Below are 14,803 nucleotides of genomic sequence, written 5' to 3' on the forward strand. Positions count from 1 at the left end.
GTTTACTTAGTGATTGCGTCAAAAATACGTATAATTATCTCTAATTAAGTAATTATTATTGACTAACAATTAATGATGCATCAGATAATTTTAAAAATTTTCAAAATATAATCCGTGATTAACTTTCTTATGTTCTATCTAACTACCCGCAATGTCTATATTTAAAAATTACCTCTCTAATAAGGGATCTACAGTGTATATATATATATCATTTAGTGCTATCTACAGATCAATTAAATTATCATTTTTATTTAGTAATTGCGTTGAAAATATGTATAGATCTCTAATAAATACTTTATTATTGACAAACAATGAATTATGCGTCGAATAATACTAAAAATCGAAAAATATAATAACACTACAAAAAAAAATAAATCCTACCAAAAACAGATTCGCTGTATAAAGTCGCGCCAAGTACACGTTTAAAATTTTTTAAAAGTAAAAAAAAAATTATTTTTTACAAAAAAAAAAGTTAAATCGAAAAAATACCAAGTACCTGATATGATGCAAGATCATAACAAATATTTTCATAAAATTAAAAAAAAAAATTTCAATGTACTTGGTGTGCGTTACTACATGTACTCAAGCAAAATTAATTTCTAATAAAATCAAATATGTTTTTTTTTTACTCTTTTGTAAGCACACCAAGTACATTGAAATTTTGTTATACCATTTTTTTTTTAATTTTATGAAAGTGTTTGTTATGATTTTGCATCATATTAGGTACTTGGTATTTTTTCGATTTGACTTTTTTTTTTTTGTAAAAAAGAATTTTTTTTTTACTTTTAAAAAATTTTAAACGTGTACTTGGCGCGACTTTATACAGAGAATCTATTTTTGGTAGGATATCTATAATCTGAAAGACATCATAAAATATATTGTAATAAACGTTTTTTTTTTTTTTTGCTTCTTTTTGCTATCATCCCAATTGAGCCACGATCCAGTTACTATACTACGTAACTATTGTAATAAATTTGTAATAAATGTTAGAAAATTTATTATCTTTATTAAGCATTTAACAAATAATTACTAATTTCGGAAGGGTTTTGGGAAAAGGATAAGAGTTGAGGTATATGAAACTTGGATTATCGTTTACGAATTAAAAATTTAGTGGCCTTGGAAAGGGCCGTTTTCAACCCAAATTTCGGAAACTTGAGTATCTTATGATGGAGAGTCGTGAGCTGGAAAAAAAAGGCGGTATTTTCACACGATACTATCCGTAAAAATAAATATACATATACAACCTGAGATACATTATAAATTATGTTGCAAAATATGTTAAAGATATAATATTCTTTATTAAGCAGTTAATCACTGAATATTAATAACGGAAGAATATTGGAGTAAGGATTTAAGTTGAAAGTTATTAAACTTGAGTTGTATTTTACGTATTTAAAAATTTGGTGGCCCTGAAAAGGGCCGTTTTCAACTTAAGTCTGAACTTAAGTATTTAATTAGGGAGTATTGTCACCTGTGCCATAATGTAAACTTCGTCGCTGGCTTCGTGTAATATACCAAAGAAGTCGTCTTTGTCATATCGTCTGATGCAGCTGCCCAAGTGGATATAATCGTCGTAGGCCTTGAACGGAGCAGACTTCTCGGTGAGCGTTATCAAGTTACCGAGCAAGTCAAGGGCAAAGCACTGCACGGTGTATTTCGTCTTGAGGTCTTTCGATTTGGACGGTTGGATGCCCAAGGAAAGCCAAAAGGTATCCTCTCGGTCGTGGCTTAGCTCCATACGGAAACTCCATGTTTCGTTGATGTCTGGTCTTGGATACAAGGGTGACTCCTTCACCTCAACAGATCCAGACTCTGTCGTGTACAACTTCTTGCTGATTTCAGTCAGCTTAAATGTGTGACCAGTAACGTTCAACGGAATACTCATTGAGTAGTTGAAGTTCATCTTGATGCGTGAAGTTGAAAGCTTGGATAATTTCACGTGACGTACAAGGTAAGTTGTCAGCTGGAAATGACTTGTAATGACCGTCTGGTCGTTAAGTAACCTCTGATCTTTACCATCTCCACCGCTAAATTTCAACATACTGCTTTCTAATTGGTTCGCAGTTACCAACGCGGAAATGTTTGTGCAATTGTTTTCTATTGGGGAGCGCGCACCAACCACAGCAAAGGAAATATCCCCTCTACTGCTTCTAGCTTTCTCATTGGCTCGCTGGTACCGACGCTGTGAATATTGTTGTTATTTTTCATCGGAATCTGCGATCTAATAAAATAATTCTTCGAGCTCGAAAATTCAATTGCCTGCAGTTTTTTTTCTATGATCTTTTTAAGCTCTTACAAGTAAGGTTTTATGCTGAAGTTTGAAAATTTGAGAATCGAAAATCATCAATGAAGAAGCAGTTTTTAAAATTTAACTCCCGATTATGTTCAGTAAAATCAGTGTATAGAAACGGAAGTCAATGTCACAGATCGAAATCAAGATTTAAATAAGTTTTGACTTATGTCAGAAACAATAAAATTTGAAATATGCGAGAAAAATATTAAAAACTGCGTTTTCTCAATTTTTTTGTTGATAATATGATTCAAACTAAAAAACAAGTTAGATGACATTATATGATGATCGACAAAAAACATAAAGAAGAATAGATGTTATGATTTTACACATAGAAAAATTTTAGTACATCATATTATTAACTATCCGGAAAAAATATCTTAAAATGTTAATTTTTCAATGTTTCAACGCCGATATCTTTTGAAGTTATTAACTGATTTTGACATTTGAACTAGCAATCCGCGCGTTTCATGGAATTCTAAAGCTGATTAAAATTTTAAACCAATCAGTTTAGCTGCTTCGAAAATATTTGGAAAAACTTGTTTTTTACTACTTTTCTCTACAACGATATCTCGCAAACGAATCAATCGATTTTGATGGTTAAGGCGGCAATCGACGTATTTCATTAAATTCTAGAGCTGATCAAATTTTAAAATTGTTTGGTTAAGTAATTTCAAAGATATTCGCAAATAACTGTTTTTTACCATTTCTTTCTCCCCTGATATCTCTCGAACAAAGTGACTGATTAAGATGGCTAAGGTGGCAATCGACGCGTATCATCAAATTCTAGAGCTGATCAGATTTTGAAATCGATCGTTCGAGTGTAAATTTGTTAGCATTTTCGGATCTCAAAGTCACGTAATTAAGATTAGTGTGATTGATTGGTAACTGCGAGGATGATGGGTTTCTCCTAAAATTATAATTACAAGGATGTGCGCCGAACATTGATTGCGGCTCATATTAAAATCATTCGGTAGAATTACGTTCGTCGCACTTACCGATAAATTACACTAATTTTTATGGTATGTTTATTCACTCTTATTTTCAAGCTCTGTTTTTGAGATGGAAAATGCTAGTAAATTTATTTGAAACAATATAAATTTAAAATCTTAATATATTTACATCTACTTTTGCAGCTTATAGTTTTTTTACTATTTATTTTCTAATCTTCCAACGGAAAATTAATTGGTTTGTTTAGTTTCAATATTTTCATGCAAATATATTCATGAATGGTAACGAATATTCTTATTATAATTATTTTCATTAGTGTTTTTGTCATTATTATTATTATTATTGTTATTATTATTATTATTATTATTATTATTATTATTATTATTATTATTATTATTATTATTATTATTATTATTATTATTATTATTATTATTATTATTATTATTATTATTATTATTATTATTATTATTATTATTATTATTATTATTATTATTATTATTATTATTATTACTTTTATTGTTATTGTTATTATTTGAATATGCCGCGCGATGACTTGAAATTTGCGCACGCGCAGTAGGATTCAGTTGATCATGTGCAATTTTGTGGGTGTATTTATATTAAAACAATGAATTATTAAGAAAATAAAATCAAACGAACCTTGTATTTTGATCGATTAACCAATGGCAAGTTAAGATTGAAAAACAAAATTATAAAATAAACAATGCAGTTCCATATTATCAACCCTGTTTAGAAAATCTCATAGAATCCAATAGATTCTCATAAATTCCTATAGAGATTTTATAAGAATGAATAAGTTCTATGAGAAGTGCTATTGTTAAGTATAGGGTCTTACACATACAGCTATAAGAACCTATCGGATTTTGTAAGCAGGGAAGAGCCAGGTTCCAGTCAATTTTTTTTTTAATATAATTTAAAAAAAAAAGATTATCGGACAAAAGTTAATTTGATCGATTAATCGAACGAGCGACAAACAAACGAATTAGTGAAAAAAAAAAAAATTAAAAAAATTAATTTCCTCTGGCCAATTTCAGAGAGCCGTACTTATGCGCACCACTTCTCCCACCCCCTGCGCTGCTCCCACTACCACTTGTGACGACACAATTTAATTAAATTATGTAGTGTAATTATGATATCAATTAATTAGCATTAAATTTGAATATTTTGCTAAATAAATCATTGCTCTCGGTAGAAAAGAAGGGGAGCAATTTTATTACAGCGATGAATAATAAAAATAAAATTTATTTATTGAGTTGTAGGGATGAGTGGGGTCAATTGAATCAGTAAGCTTAGAAAATCGACAAAAACATAAAAATGAGTCGTTCTCTTGGAATTATATTTTAATACACTAAACCTTAGTCTGACCAAAATTTGGAACCAATATGATGATTCAATTTTAAAAATTTCGAGTTTTTGTGTTTTTCGGCATCTGAACTTTTTTTTTAGCTGTTGTCAAATTGTCTCATAATTTATTTACTTCTAGTAAAATAGTTCTTGAATATTTTTTTTTTAAACTAATTATTTCAATAAAATCATATAGGGTCAATTCAACCAGTACTCTCGAGAACGGTTGAACCACACGAATCACCCTGTGAGCATCAGTCATATGCGCGTAGCTTCACTAAATGTTAAAAAAAGCTAAACTAACCAAGAAAAAAAATAATTATACTGGTAAAAGTTTTGAAAGTGATTATTCTAATATATAATGTTATAAAATAATCAATATTATTAGAAGTTTTGTAATTTCAGTTTTAAGCTGTAATGAATAGTAAATTTTCCATTAAAGTCATTCGTTTGTGGTTCTAGTACTCTTGGTTCAATTGTCCTCGACTAGTGGTTCAATTGCCCCCACAAAGGGGACGATTGAACCATTTAATGCAGCTGTACAATTTCGTATTTATCTATAATTCTCATCATTTTTTAAGTTATGTGCTTATGAGAAATGATAGTCTATATAATAAATTATAATTTCGTAAAAAAAAAGTTATCATTTTGCTTTTATTCATATAAAAAAAATGTTAAAGTATTTTTGGTTTAATTGACCCCGCTCTCCCCTACACAAAATTAGTTTTGTATTTTTAATTGATGATAATTAATGAAATATTAATTTTGTGACTGGAGCAATTGTAGATTCTGAAAGAGCATTTTGAGAGCAATTTTTTGGTATATCTTTCATTAAAAAATATTAAATTTTCGCGCCAACTTAATTGTGGTTAATTTACTGCCCATTTTTGTCTGAGCGATGATATAACGGCATCTAGTGACAATTTTTTATGCATGTCGATAATTGAGGAATTTTCTCATTCTACCAGGCATCAAAATTGGAAAGTTGGTCGGTAAGTTACCAAGAACTACTGTTAAACTATCTACTGATGAATACAAACTGGAAAATTTTCGCAAACTGCCATATCGGTCAAAATTACCTTCAATTAAAAGGAAAGTTTAAGGTAATCCTTACTCTACAACTCTTACTGCAAAGATGACGTCAGAATACGGCAGTTGATTGTGGATAAGTTGACAACCAAATTATTGAAAACTTACGGTTAAGGTGGCTATCAGGGTATAAGAAATATATGTTCGTTATCTATCAATAAGTTCCCTGATAGCCACCTTCAAACTACAGCCGTAATCTGAAGCCAACTTAAAAGAAAGTGTTGGAGAGCAAGCAGTTACCTTTAAGTTGACAGTAAATTGTCTGTACATGAATTCAAAATTTGAGTACAAGTGTTACTGTCAGAGAATGACGTTTTTTTGTCAATTTACATTCAGATGACGGCAGTAGATTTGCATCAAATTGCACGCAAGTATTATCCAGCCAAGGCTTACCAGAAATTCGTCGTTAAGTTAGCCGTAGATGCTTCACTGTAGGACTTGCTAAGCAATTATATTTAGAATGCGGCTATCAGTGTTACTTTATATTTTTGAAAAAAAATCTGTTTCAATGTTTGTGAATCTTTCTACGATTAGATGACTAATTGAATGATTAATCTATAATCTTATCAAACGTGTTTTAAGAAAATGTCGGAAAGTTACTTGAGGCAATTTAAAATAACTATGTAATAATTAAATAGATTTGTTTGCACTGAAGACTTTTCAGAATATGTTTAATTAGAAATTTTCGAGTTCGATGCATATATTCATTTAAAAGAGAAGGTAACGCGAACAAAATCTTAAACTCCATGTCATGCAGCTATCATAATATTCATTTAGATCCTAAGCTTTAGAATAACAGATAAGTGCATACCATCTATCAGATCTCAAAAATATCGTATCTACTTTAAACGACGTATTTTATTTTAGCGTATATATTTGTCCCTCCTCGCGCCCAATAGCCAACAAGCGAAACTACAACTATGTTGTTTGCTGTAGGATTCTTTTTTTGTCTGGCTCATTCCTCTCTACATATTTCCTTACTGCATTACTTGCTGTCCTCGTTTGTTCTCTTACTCTATTCTGGGTGTCGTTCATTGGTCTCGTCATACAATAATTTCTCTCTTCTATTATAGCAGCTCATCTTTATCTGTTCTTCGCGCATGCCTGAATTGTGCTTATTATTTTTTTTTTTTTTGTATTTCTACTTTTTGTTGATCATTCTCATTTTATGTACAAATCAAAAATTCTCATCCTGAACAATGATTTGAAGATTCAAGCTTCTTGTGACATACGATAATTAGCATATAAATACCGCAAAATAGATACCATTTATTTTCTTTAACTTATTATTTAGTCAGCATCTAAAAGTATGTACTTCTATTAGAAGTTAAAAAAATTATGATTCAGAATCTTCATTAATTCCTCTTTATTCTATTAAGGCTTTATATTTGTAAAATAGGAAAAGCATTACTAATTGAATTAAATTAAATTATGCATCCACAGATACTAAGCTGTTTAAAAAAAAAAATTTTTATTATTTTATGGTATTCAAAAATTGAAAGTATAACTAAAAATAAAAATTCAGGTAGTAATCCAGGCTCTTAATAAAATATTAAGGCTTGCCCAAATCTATTTTTCTATTTTCCATTTAATTGACACGGGAAAACATTTTTTTTTTTTAGAATTTTCTAACTCACAAACTAAGCCACGGATTTTTAGGCTCAATAAGTGATATTGTAGGAAATTAAACGCTCTACAAAAAAAGTATCTTATCATTTTTTGATAAATCCCACTGTTCAAAAGTTTTTAAGCTACAAGTCAAATTTATAGTAAATTTTGAGATTTTTTTACTTTTCCGGCGAAACTATCAGTCTTATCAAAAAATTTCATCAGAACTTTTTCTATATAATTTTATTCCTTACAAATTATTATGAATAAAGGTTTTCGAAATTCCTCATTGTTCAAGCTCTTCAAAAAATATATTTCTGATTGATTTAAAGAGCTTGACATTGAAATGAAAATAACTTGTGGACAATGTGGAATTTCGAAAAACTTTATTCATAATAATATGTAAGGAATAAAATTATCTACAAAAAGTTCCAATGACACTTTTTGACAAGACTCATACATTCGCCGGAAAAGTAAAAAAATCTCAAAATTTACTATAAATGTTGACTTGAAGCTTAAATAACTTTTGAACAGTGGGATTTATTAAAAAATGATAAGAGACTTTTTTTGTAGAGCGTTCAATTTCCTACAAAAACATTTGTTGTGTATAAAATCCGTCGATTAGTTTGTGAGCTAAAAAATTCTAAAAAAAAAAAAAATTTTTTCCCGTATTATTTAAATGGAAAATAGAAAAATGGATTGAGACAAACCTTAATATCACTATTAAGAGCCTGGATTGGTACTCAAATTTTAATTTCTAGTTTACTTTCAATTTTTGGATACCATAAAAAATTTAATAAAAAATAGTCTTTTTATGAAACACCCTAATATATATATATATATGTATATTTTATTGTTCAATTTTAGAGTAAATTATAAATTGATGATGAAGGTTAGATCGAAGCAGACATAAAAATCAAGAAAATGATTCACTATCCATTAGATAGACCCGGTATGTAGTACATCGCGTCCAGAACCGTAAAAAAAACTATCTATTATGAATGTATGTCTGATAGTTTAAACGTACTAGAGATGGCACTAGAAGACTCATAAAGAGCAAAGAAAAAAAGATGTAGAAATAATTGTGAGGTCGCTTCAAGCATTTCTGTGCGCAGCGTCATTCAGCCATCGGCGACCGCGATGTGTAGATGTATTTACTAGTTTCTACCGGTTTAACTCATCAATTAACCACAATACTCTTTAATTTACATTACTAGTGTAGTTAAGTGTTGTGTTAAATATATAATTATCACATTATTTATAATACGAGAGATATTGTGCGTTAAAATAAGACGAGCATAAACGACAAGGTGCATTGGGTTTACACCATTTGGATGAGAATATACTTGCGCATTTCTGCTAGTGCAAAAGATAGGTAGCGCCGTTGGAGATAAGTTAAAAAGAAATTGGAAATAAAAATAATAAATTAGTGTGATATATTGTGTGTAATAAGCATTTTCTCGTTTCTCAACAAAAAAAAATAAATAATAATAATAATAATGATAATGATAAAAATGAGACGATGGCTCAAGACGTGATTTATGGTTTAGGTAAGATTGTTTTGATTAGTAATAAAAATTAAGATCATCTAAGTAAACTTATGTGCTGTATATTAATGTGGGTGACTGAGTGAAGAGCCAGTTTTGCAAACGTAAATGTTCGACATTTACCGTTAACGACCTGAATGATCGTAACCCGCGTTTTTATTCCGAAAGAAACGCGTTTTTTAATTAATACATCTTACCAACTAAAAATTTAAAAGAAAAGCTCAGAAAAATTATTCCCCAATGAATTAAGAGGGTATTAATGGTGATAGAATAAGGAAGGTAGTAAATAAAAATAGGCTTAAAAAATAACAAATTATGCAGGGATTAATTTGATGTGTATCGAAATGGAGGCCAATCAATTTCATTACTAAGACAACGGTCATGAGTATAGTTTCGTACAAAACATGTTTATTGTTTATGTTTTTATTTATTGTTAATCAGTTTAAGCCAGTAATCGTTATTACATACGAACATTATTTTTTAGTTTTATTATCGACTATCTGAGCGTCGAGTATTGCATTTATAATATGAATAAATTTACGAGAGAATCATAGTATCTGTCCTAAGGCGCGTTCGTACATGACCAGTTCACGAAGCAACGGTTTCTTTGTCGGAGAAGCCATAGCTAGACGTATTTTTTTGTTTTGCCGCAAGGGATCGATCGAGATCTCGTACTTCTAACCGAGTGAACTGAGCCTTGCGAAACAAATTCTTAACGTATTATATAAATTCATATAATACATATAGACAATGGTTATGCCAGGCCTGTATACTAGACAACAGATAAATATGACTAAGCATTGATGTAATTTTCCTTTTTTAATCTCAAATTGTAAAGAGCTATGTGGGGCAAGTGTCCGCAAACCCATTCATTTCGGGCTGAAATGCATGGGGTTGCGCACACTTTCCCTACAGTACTCTACATTATTGTCGAACACATGTAAAACATCAAATTGTTGTATTGCTCACCTCTAACTCGAAGCGAAGATGTAGTGCTCTATTTTTAAAATATATATGAAAAATATGTAATCAGCACATTGTAGGATTTGTTAGTATTCAACGATCGGATTGTTATATATATATATATATATATATATATATATATATATATATATATATATATATATATATATATATATATATATATATATATATACAAGCTGTTTGACGGTAGGGCTTGGGCGTCGATAGATATATCGATTATATGTGGCTCGTGATTCGGCTTGAAAAATACGTCGTTGCGTTTCGGGGGGGGGGGGTAGGTTTGGTTCTATTCCTCGAAATGGCTCGTCGAAGCGTCGCAGTCGTGCTTGGAATTCTCTTTCTCACTCTGTCATTCCCGGGGGGATGAAAAGGGTCTCCATCGTCGGGGGACGAGCCGGTATGCTCCCGAAATAATCGTCGTGCGTATCGATCGTAACCATCGTAACCGTGCCGAGTATAAATTTCTCTCAACACAAGAGCATATAATACAATAGAGCTGCTTGATATCTTTACTTATTTTAATTTTTATTGATTTATTAAATTAATAAAAATTACTCATTTCATAATGATCGCAATTCATGTTTCGACGATAAATATTATATTTTAATATGATTACACGTGATTATGATGTTAACAGGTGACATAAACAATCAAGTGCGAAGCTTTACGTTTATTGCCAAAACAAACTAAAAATTTAATATTCGTTTAAACAAAGTTATACATATATATAATAAAATGATAGTGTAAACAATGAGGTTATGCAAAACAACATTTTTTTAAATTTCTTGTGTGCAACGTGGCATCAGTAAAGTTAAATTGTGAAGTTTATTATATGTAAAATAAAAAATATTTATATATATATATATACATATATATATACATATGTATATATATATATATATATATATATATGTATATATATATATACACATGTATAAATTACATGTACATATACATATATCGAAAAGTATAAGTGATTCAAAAATAAAAACAGTGACTTTGGCATCGATTAAAAAGTTGCATAGGTAAATACATTTTTATACTCTTATTTTGCTATTAACGATATTATAAATAAAAATATATATGCCTTATGTATTATTATTATTATTTTTAATCTTATGTAGAGCCGTTTTTCTAATTGACCGATTAATAGTTATCATTGACCTAGTATATTACTGATTTAGTGATACAACAGACATTTCATTATAATTTAAATAGATGTAAGATACACACACATGTGTATATTTATGTGTGTATCTTACAATATCAAATTAATTAATAAAATATACAATTAAAACAGTCTATAATTTCAACACATCATTCGATAAAATCATGTTACGATTATTGTTACTATTAAAATCTCGCAGTAATGATATCAGTCGAGAAGTTTGTGCAGGAAACATATTATAGTACTGTTGATAATAGTATAGTAACGTCCAGGATTATTTCCAATTAGCGATGTCTACAGTGACGTTGTCTTAACGCACGTCGGTAGATCTTCTGTTTTCGCAGTTTCCGCAATTGGAAGTTTAATGGTAACTGCAATGTATATATATTGTGGGGGGAAGGGTGGGGGAAGGGGGAATTGGACATTGGTTGGGAGAGAGAGGAGGGTACAGAGTGGGCAAGAACAGTGAGCATCTCGTTCACGTTTTGCACAAGGAGAGTAAAGGGGTAGAGGAGTGCAAATAAGGTAAAGAGAGAAGAGACGGAAGAGGACGCGATTCACGCTCGGGGGTGCGGCAACCCTGGAAGGGAAAGGAGGAGGACGAGTGTTACCGTCGCATTTCAGAGAGGACTTTAGCGTTGTGCGATGGGAGGTATACTCACCGGATGGCCGAGTGGGAAAGCAAGAGGGATAGATAGTCGACATGTTTCTCTCTAGCTGTGGTGTATGCCAGCGGGCTGCCACCCTATGCTGTCTCTCTTGCTCCCGCTCTCTCGGGTTCTCCTGTTTCAACACACTTCGACCTCGTCTTTCTCACCCGCCACCGGTCCTATTGCTGTCTCTGTTTTCTCCTCCCCTCACTCTTTCACTCCAAAGCTCGTTCGTTCAATACTTCGTGAGAGAACGCGAGAGTTGAGTAGAGAGGAGAAAGAGGAGACCGACGCTTACGGTGCTCAGGTCCATAACGATGAGTCAACCATTCGAAGAAAAGGGCCACTTGCATTTCTGATACTACGTTCAAAACTATCATCTAGTTTATCGTTGCAATATCATCTTGCAGTTTGTCTCACATGAGTATTGACCACACCGTCATTATAATTACACCGTTTTTATTATTTTATCGCTTAATATACTTCTATTTAATAATATGTTTAGTATCCTCATTATATCGAAATATTCATTATTCATAAATATGTTGCCACCTATTTTGTACCCGGGTCAAATAATTAGATCTAATTTTAGTCTAACTGGACTGCATTTGGACTCATTAATCTTTATTTGAAGTAGTTTATCTGTTTTTGATCTTTTATAAAAATTTTAAGCTGTTTTCGATCTGTTGTTTTAAAAAACAATTGCGTTACGAGCAGACAAAATTAGATTAATTCGTGAACTTAGAAAAGTTTTAGTTCTGATTCTTTGCAAGCGTAAAACTAGATTAAGTCATGAATAGAAAGAAATTTTTCTGATTTATTGAATAAAATCGATAAATATTTTGGCATTCGAAACCAAAAATTCTTGTGACATCTTATTACGAAGCATTAGCATGTTTCCCATATCAAGAAAATTCAAATAAATTCATAAATCTAGATTATTATTATTATTATTATTATTTATAAAGTCTGTCTTTTATCTAAATGCGATTAAAAGTAGACTAAATATCATACGAAAATAAGTCTGATATTGGCCTAGATAGGGAATAGTACGTTCAAAAAACGATTAAATTTCCATGCAAAATAAATACAATTTGAAAACCTAAATCAAATAAAAAATATTTTAATTTATCATTTATTTTGAAACAGATCTAATTTTTTCGACCTGGGTTACCATTTTATTGAATTTGAAATAGTGAAAATAGTGACTAATCACTGTTTACTAGTGAAAAGTATGTCACTAATTCAAATAGTGGTATACTTTTCACTGCCAAATAGTGATTTTCACTAATTCGTTTTCCGAGAGCACGCGTTTCTTGTTTGTTCTGAGTATAGCTTGAAAAATAATTCAAAGAGTTTTAGAATAACAATCCCTTAAATAAAATTTAGTTTAATGGTAAAGATGTAATAATATCTAGCAAAAAAAAAAGATTTTCATAGCATGTCTTAATAAAATTTCGGTGCCAATTTTTCACATTTTTTAAATTATTTTATTTATATTACACCTCAACTGCGAAGCACTCAGTGTACACTAGACACTCGATTTTTTCGGATATTTTAATTATGTTTAATCATCTCTACACTTTTTATAGTGCACTAAGATAGGCTAAAACTTATATCATGGTAAATACAATTTATGAAATAACTATTATATAACGTTGTGTTCATTTTTCTACATGTTATTTCCGGAATAATTGATTTCGCTCAAGAAACCTTTAGCGTCAATTAATTAAGCGAATGTGATTTTGTTATTTCACGGAAAATAACACTGAGCTAATTTTTTTTTTTTTCATTTGCGGTAGTTTGATGCCTACAATAATCCTATTGAAAATCCCTATTCAAACCTTTTTGGTTTAATTATAATTAAAAACGTTAATCCATTAAAAATTTAGCTGACATTTTAATTTCCCTACTATTTTTATTTATTGAGCGATTGAGGTGTGCACATTTTGATTTTCCAACCTTTTTTTTCTTATATATATGCATACTTGGGGAGAACAAAAACGACAGAGAAGATGCACTCGTTCCTTCACCTTGCTCGTCTTCCTTTTTTTTCAACTTGTTCCTCAGGTATTTCGAGGCTTTTAACGACTTCAGTTCTTCTCTTTTTTCTTTCTTAGAGTACATCCTCTCACGCAAGAAATATTTCGTTTACCTTGAAGTAAAATATGAGACTTGATAAATTCACAAATTAAATAAATATCTTTTGTTTTTAATTATTATAAGTTAAAAAAAAAACACTGTTTGCAAATTTTTCATTACTTTTTTTTTTTAAGACAATCATATTCAAATTGAACTTCTACTTGTTTATTATTTTTAATGATAATTTTAAAATGTACAAAATTGTAATTGAATACTTAATATGATTAATTTTACAAATCTTTTTAATAATTCGACCATATGAAAAAAATTGGCTCGAATGCCCAAATATATAATTTTTCAATAAATCAAATTCTATTTCAGTGCTTTAATTTATTTATAAATTTACAATCTCTGAGCTCGAAAACAATATTCTGAAAATATTTTCGAGCTGATCAAGCTTTTTTATGATTGATTTTTTCGAGCTCGAAAAAAATTTTGCCTTGATCTACAAAAATTGAAAAAATCAAAAATAATTAGGTTATTTGTTGTTTTTTTAGTTTTTCGTCACCGATATCTTTTAAACTCCATGCAGCATTCGATGTAATTTTCCAGCCTCTAATGCAGCATTTGATACAAATTTTTGAGTTTAGAGTTGATTAGATTTTGAAACCAATTCATAAAGTATGATCAAAATTATCCGAAGAAAATGTTTGTTTTAAAATTATATTTTTGGAATAACTCGGAATAAATTTTACCGATCGAGCTCAATTTCTTACTTAATCCAGGAATTGATGTCGTTTTGAATGCCGTATCAAAGATCATCGGTCAATCCATTCAAAAGTAATAGAATACTTACATACACACATACGTACACTCATCAGACATCATCTTAAAAATAGTCAGATTCGATTCCTACGAAAAGTAGCTTACTGAATAATCCCATCTATGTAACTGTTTAATATAGTCCATACGAAATCTACATTAGTAGTAGAAAATTACTCTTTTAATTTGAATCAGTGGAATTCTGCTGGTTCGCCAGTGAAACCCTACGCGTTTACTAGTAAAACTCGCT

The 14,803-nt window shown here is 30.2% G+C and overlaps 1 protein-coding gene across 8 annotated transcripts in view; it reads left to right on the forward strand.

The window, feature by feature from the left end:
• The first annotated feature begins 8,408 nt into the window (after window positions 1-8,408).
• The window catches only part of LOC103574240 (bromodomain adjacent to zinc finger domain protein 2B), a 109,279-nt gene continuing 102,884 nt past the window's right edge, over window positions 8,409-14,803 (forward strand). For 7 of the 8 annotated variants that reach the window (XM_014443529.2, XM_014443526.2, XM_014443528.2 and 4 more), the window contains exon 1: window positions 8,409-8,850. The gene's annotated coding sequence lies outside the window, so the exon portion shown is untranslated. Of the gene's footprint in view, window positions 8,851-10,468; window positions 10,857-14,803 lie in introns of all 8 variants that reach the window. The other variant, XM_053739721.1, reaches the window with a different exon arrangement.

This window comes from Microplitis demolitor, chromosome 6 (assembly GCF_026212275.2).
Source record: "Microplitis demolitor isolate Queensland-Clemson2020A chromosome 6, iyMicDemo2.1a, whole genome shotgun sequence".
Lineage (NCBI taxonomy): Eukaryota > Metazoa > Arthropoda > Insecta > Hymenoptera > Braconidae > Microplitis > Microplitis demolitor.